Genomic DNA, 7,310 nt, shown 5'->3' with positions numbered 1-7,310 from the left:
TGGCAGTACAATGATAAACAATATCACGGATAATAAACATATCCCACATAACAATAACAACAGAAAGGACGACTGATTCAAGCAGTCGGTACAGCTATCACCCAAGAAAGAAGCAACTAGCAGTATAAAAAGATTTACCAAAGGACTTTGAAGTATTTTTTCCAAAATGGCAGTAGCTTATTCTTCTTCTAGTGATCACCTTCAGCTAGTAGCAGCTGCATTAACTAGTCTAATACCAGGGAGTAAAGTTATTACTAAAAATGATCCACAGTACGCAACACTAAAGGACCCAAAACCATTAACATACAAATTATTGAGTCAAAACGTGATTGTGGAGAGCAGACCAGAGCCTGAATCTGGGCTAGTTGAACCATTTGAAGAAATAGAATTAGATGCAGAAGCAGTCACAAGCCGGACTTTGAGACTTTCTCGTTTAATTGCGACTCCAGTGGAAAATATGATCATGACAGTTCGATTCCTAAATGGCCAACCCTACAGGTTTTCAGTAGATCCAAGAGCTACAGTGTATGCATTGAAGTGGGCCATTTTTAAGAGTAAAGGATTTGATGAGTACACACAGTATGATGTTAATAACATTGTACTGACCTTTGAGGGGACTGAGCTCAATGATGATGACCAATTGCTGACAGACTATGGAATTAAATACATGTCAACTGTAACAGCCGCTGTTAAACTAAGAGGCGCATCTGAAACAACAATGCTAGTATTAGAGGAGAATTTATTGGATCCGATTTGGGATTTTGATTTCACGAATATTGACGATAAGGAGACAGAGTACAAACGAGGTGGTCATATTTACAAGCGTCCCTGTGGCTGGAATAGATTAGCTCTTAAAGTAACAGGGCAGTAAGAGAACGATAAGTGGTTGGGATGTTCAGGTCTGCCTGGCGAATGGCCAGTCTCTTATCATGGAACAAAAAAAAGTGGAGCAGAAGGCATTGCTAAAACAGGATATGATGAAAAGAAATGGGCTGCAATAATTCATGGAAAGGGCCATTACTCTACTCCAGACATTAACGTTGCTGCTGATGAGATGTATGCAGCTTCATTTCCTTTTGGGGACAAAAATTATCAAGCTGTCATGCAAAACAGAGTTAATCTTGAAAACACATCAATAATACCGGAGGAAAAGACATATGCTGGGGCAGAGTATTACGTGACACCATCTGCTGATGACTTACGTGCATATGGAATATGTATCAGAGAAGTTTGAAGATGTACATCTACTTTTATTGTGTGAGACAGATTACATTTGTAGTATTAATTATTAAATTGAGACTATATTAAATATGCAACAATTTGTAATCAGGTGACGGTTTTTTAGGATTGTGTGTGATATAACATAATGTTTTTTATTTCATGTATGCTTAGTCATAGAAGGTCCTTCTATAGTCTACTATTCTTTTAATTATTGTACTAGTAAAAAACAATAAAATTAGTGACACATTAAAACAATGCTACATGCAAATGACCTGATGTACTTCCAGAATTACACAACTAAATTTAAGTGTGGCTACTATGTAGTAGTCTCAAGTCTTTATGAAAAAAGCCCGAAATTTTACAATCAGGTCCCAAATAAGAAGAGATGACCAAATAAACTCCATGTCATATGTCCCCTGCTATTCTCTCACTGGTATTTATGTAAAATACCCTGTAATAATAACACTAATTACTGTACTTGACAATACTCAAATGAGTGATTTGGTGACTCAGCAAAAATTGTAAAAGACTTGCAAGTTATAATAAAATAATAATAATAATAAATTTGTTCTGTGATGACACGAGAATGCAAAAAAAAGATAAAATAAAAGCCAAAAGTAGTACTACAAGTTGGCAGATAAACCCTATACAGTAGATCACAATATTGGCAGCTATCACAACTGCAGTAACTCAAAATGACTTCTTTTTTCAGTGCTCACCTACAACTGCATTAACCAGGGAGTAGTCATCTCAAAAGATGATCCACTGTACTCCAAATTGAAGGATCTACAGCCACTAACATGTAAGATATTGACCAAGAACATCATTGTAAAATACAGATCAAAACCTGATCCTGTGTTAGCTGTTGAACAGGCATGATATCTTTGACAGAAGAGGCCTTAAAGTTGTCATAGTTCAGTCCTGCTGAAGGAATCAGATTTTGTTCTACGATTCGATAATATTGATGGTAAAAGATATAAAGCTATCATCAGTCTCAGTCCTGGACACTCTTTAAATAATACCTGAGGAGAACACACTACAGAGAGCAAGAGTATTATCTACATGCAACCATACAGGATGTACATGCATGTATAAAAGATATTGTCCAAGTTAGCAGTGATTAACTTTTGAATAATTAATAAACACAATAATTTTAATGCTTTCCAATATTATTAGGATTTATAGCTGATTATCAGCTAGTTTATGACACTTATTTCTTTTGTCTATAAAAATTAATGCTAGTGTGACAGGGATATGATAAAAGAATAATAGAAAGACAGTTTTATTCTGGTCTGGACACTAACATTGATATTCCATATGCTAAAGAAGTTCAAGGTATGAGCTATGCTATTACACAAAACTGATAAATCTAGTCATGGACATACTACTACTATAACACTTAAAGTCTTCCATACACCAAGCAACATTAGTGGTTACTTTGATCATTGTAATCAACATGTTGCTAAGAATAGAAATCATTTCTATTTTTGCAACAAGTTACTGAAACATTATTGTAACAATGCCCAGTACAATAATTATTATATCAATATGAGACAGAGCGATACTGTTATGAACAGTAGTGGTTTACTTGAATATGACTGCCTTTGTTAAAAATCGTGGAGGTAATTTTGCTGGTAGCTTATCTCTCCTCCTAGCTTCATTACAATAATTTTCCACCAGTTCATAGAGGTTTTCGCTTTACTGATAATCTAGCATTGATGTGCATTAATTAATAGCTTGAGTTTCGTAAAACTGTATAATCTGAATAATCATTTTGGCCTTATGAAGTGGTTATTAAGTAGATTGACCGCCTTCTAATAAAATAAAAACAAGGTTGTTTTTGTTAATAAAGTTTTAAGATATTAAGTTGACTTTAACAGCTAAGTAAATTACAAGACATAGACCAGACTGGTGTCATAAACTATAAATACACAAATACAATTGTATACTTCAGCTGCAGTATATAACAAACATTGATCAACTCTAACATGTACTGAAGCATTACAATTCATGACTTAATTAGCAGGATGGATTACATAGGGTCAGTGTTATCAATTTCATTGCTAAATTTTGGACCAAGACCATAAACGTATTATTATTATCAAAACGCTGCTCCAAGACACCAGCAACCTCAATTATTTACTACATTTCTACAATACATTAATGATCATTCTAATTCAACGTTTAGAACTGTTATTATCATCTGAACTTTCAAATTATGTGGCTACATCAGGAGTTATGTAAAAGGAATGATTCTATCAGTAAAGAGAAAAACTTTATCAAAAAAGAGAAAATCACTTATACCCTTTCATACATGTAAATTCATTTATTGTGTGTTTAAAAGGAATAGATGTGTTGCTATGTAACTACAATAGTAGGAAAAGTTGTTTTTACTCAATGTAAATTTCATAAAAGCTAACAGGAACATCTTCATTATCTGACCCTTGATCAGCACACACCCTCAACTCAATATAGTAGTTATAGTCTCTGTGAAACCATGGTAGTCCTGGAGCAGAGCAACAAAGGGTTTTTCAAAAGAACAGTCTTTACCATCCCATAATAGATCATTCCAGTTTCCTCCTCCTGCACCTTCACAAAAATGACTGCCAACAAATGATTGAGGAACTTGAGTGCTGCCATTAATACATGGACAATTGAACTGACCTTTTGCAACTAAAATATCATCTCATTAGTGTCCATGCAGACATGTTGACGACAAGACCCATGAGTAATACTAACACCATCAGCATAATCACCATTCAGTTTGTTATGATTGGTACAATGTGAAACATGTACCACATCTGTTGTGAGGTATGAGAATCCCATTACCGTATCACATATCTGAGAATATCTGATACCATTAGATGGGAACTGAATTGATACACAGCTACCACTGCTTGTTACTGGTCTACCAAAAGCTCTAACTCCCCCTTACTGTTACAGTCTAAATCCAAAAGGACAGTTCTGTGCATAGCAGCAGACACATGCAGGTATGCTAGTCTTGTCCACTCTCTTTCTGAATCACTAATGTTCCCATATTACAGTAAGCAGCATAAGTAGCATTAGTAACATCTGCCAGGTGATACAAACCTGATGGGCTGAGTCGTTGTCTCTCCTTAATCTCTTTACAAGAGGTAGGTAAAGCAGTTGATTTATTGTGTAGTACTAATAGTTCTTGTGTATATCATCAACCACTCCAGCAGTAGAGGTACTGGTGTCTTGTAGATTAGAGAGAGTATTGAATGTTAATGAGCTTTTTTCTCAAAATGTTTTGTAGTTTGTAAATTTTTTATCTATTTCAGTGAAGTTGGTATTGTAATGAAACAGTTGAAGGGTATTTTGTGATACACTATTAGCCCATTCAAAGTCAAGAAGGATCCCTGTTACATTGCTGCTAACTTTAGAGACAGCACCTTCAGCCCATTCATTGAAGTCAAGAAGGCTCCCTGTTACATTGCTGTTAACTTTAGAGACAACACCATTAGCCCATTCATTGAAGTTAGGAATTTTCTTGCTAATATTTTGAGCAATACGATCAGCCCAATCATTTGTATTACTACTACTGCCAGAACCAGTGGCAGTGTTAGTACTAAGTACACCAAACATTATTACCATTAGTATACTTATTATACACTACAAAGCCCAGTATAATCATTAATAATATCAAAATAAGACAGAGTAATACTGTTATCAACAGTAGCGGTTTATTCCAAGATAACTGCTTTTGTTTAGGCCCAATTGCTACATTTGGAGCAGCAGTGGATACAGAGGATAGCTGGAGTTCCTTGCCGATAGTTGATAGCTCATGCATATTCTGAATCCATTGATCTCCTTGCACTGCTGTATAATGATCAAAGTCATGAAACTCCTCAAGCTGCTGCTTGATTTTCTCTGTCATTATGAGCTAAATCACTGTGCTTAATAGTGTAGCAATTAAATAAATGTCCTTTTATAATAAAAGAATACTACATATTATGTTCTAGTTGGCTGATGTGAAGATGATATAGAAGGTACATAGTTAACTTTATCATATGGAATAAATTTCTGAAGGAAAAACCATAACTTGGTCAACTTTCATGATAAACTTACAACAAAAAAGTAATCAAAATTGTTGACTAAAATGAGAAAGACCACAACAAAGCAAAATGATGAATAATAAATTACATAGTATTTTTAAATGTCATAACACTATAATCTAACACGACTGTCTTCATTGGTACTTTCATCAGAGCATAGTCACTTTATTAGTTTGATTACCACTGACTTTAATAATTATTATTATATTAGTGCCATAATCATGAGCATTGCCAAATACTCCAATTAACCACTAGTACATGTAAAAATATTCCTGAAAATTCTTACAAAATCCAAACTTGAACAGTATTTGCTCAAACTTTCTGTATAATATAAATTCATGCATACTAACGTATAAGAAAGAAATTATAACACAGAGAATGCTCTCCCATTCATTCTTGACAAATTTTGGACAAAATCCCTGAACTATTATAATGGAAACAAGGGCAAATAGGCTACTGAATGACTGATGGGCTTTCTACACTTGCAATGCGGTTGGAACTGATGTAAAACTAAACTGAAGCCCATTCAATGCCCATCAAGTGATTCCACACTATCTTCAGGATCTTGTATATATTGATAGCATTTCTGATTAAGACCAGTTGGCACTAAGTATATTCATAGAATTTTGAGTATATTTATCGGGATACTGTAAATAAAGTAAAATTTTCCTGCCACCATTTTGAAGTCCCACTTCCAATCGTTGTGGCAGTGGCTCCTGCGCCGTAAACGGTTTCCTTTAACAACGGCTTATAGAGCCGGTAGGGGGCCTGGCCCCCTATAGGGGCTTCGCCCCTATATAGGAGCAATCAGTATAATTATGACAACAAGGTGGATTTTGGCAGTGAGATTGTGCTGGCACAGCGGGCAAGCTACAGGGAGTTGAATGCTGCATTTGGACGTGGGGCGGTGCTGGTTCAAATCTCATTTATCTACATTTTTAATTATTTTACTTATATACAATTTCATTTTTACCTTTTCCACTAGTTTAGGAGTCCCCTAGTTAGCATGTCCCCTAGTTATGTTAGGAGTCCCCTAGTTAGCTATTGTTTTTAGGATTTAGGGGTTAGGGTGGCGGGTTTTTTTAGAGTGTCCCTAGTCACTTTAGGAGTCCCCTAGTTATGTTAGGAGTCCCCAAGGTCGTGTTTATGGTTTACTTTTTTTATTTTAGAGCATCCTCTAGTTCAGGAATCCATGATAAAAACTAAGTTCCAATTTGCATCAATGCGCATGCGCACAAGGTTATTTTACGGAGAAAAACGAGATGCCGGCTCTTTAAGCACTTCGCAACAGAAACCGTTTACGGTTCTGTAGTCACTGCCAATTGTTGTCTATGGAGCAATCATGAAAAGAGCTTATTCCCCAAAAACTGGTGTATTCATTCATGACAGCAATCTTGCTACTACTTACTGACCATCATCGAGTGTCTCTAGTTGGCTTATGGACTTTAATAAGTGCCACTAGGACCTACAGAAGGAAACATTATTGCTTTCTCCTATTATACTATTAGTAAACTATGACCCCAAAATGGCGGTAGAAAAGTTTTACTTTATTCACGGTATCACGATGAATATACTTAAAATACTGTGAATATACTTAGCGCTAACTGGTCTATTAAATGCACAATCAAACCACATATGCAGGTGGTTTGGCTTAATGGGCATTGAAGCCAATCCTGATCATCATGTGCATCAGGTGTAGAATGACTGGAACCAATTTCAAACCAGTTCAATGCACGTTAGAAGTGCTAGTGGAGAAAGGTTTTATTTATACCAACAAAAACCTACTCTTGTGCTGGAGTATAATAGTGCAGTATAATTTAATACGCTAGTCTTGACACAACTCCTTGTTCAAAAAGCAGTGAGAGTATTTCTGAATTCTCTCCTTTCAATTTCTCGCAAAATATGCCTGTCAATGGTGAGAGTCAAGAAGCTATTGTAATTATTGGAGCAAGTGAGGTAAATATAGAATAATTTTTGTAAGTAAAGAATCGTTATGTGATGACTGACAAAACA

This window comes from Amphimedon queenslandica, unplaced genomic scaffold (genome assembly GCF_000090795.2).
Source record: "Amphimedon queenslandica unplaced genomic scaffold, v1.1 AMPQUscaffold_13290, whole genome shotgun sequence".
In the NCBI taxonomy this organism is placed as follows: domain Eukaryota; kingdom Metazoa; phylum Porifera; class Demospongiae; order Haplosclerida; family Niphatidae; genus Amphimedon; species Amphimedon queenslandica.
Note: the sequence above shows the minus strand (reverse complement) of the source record.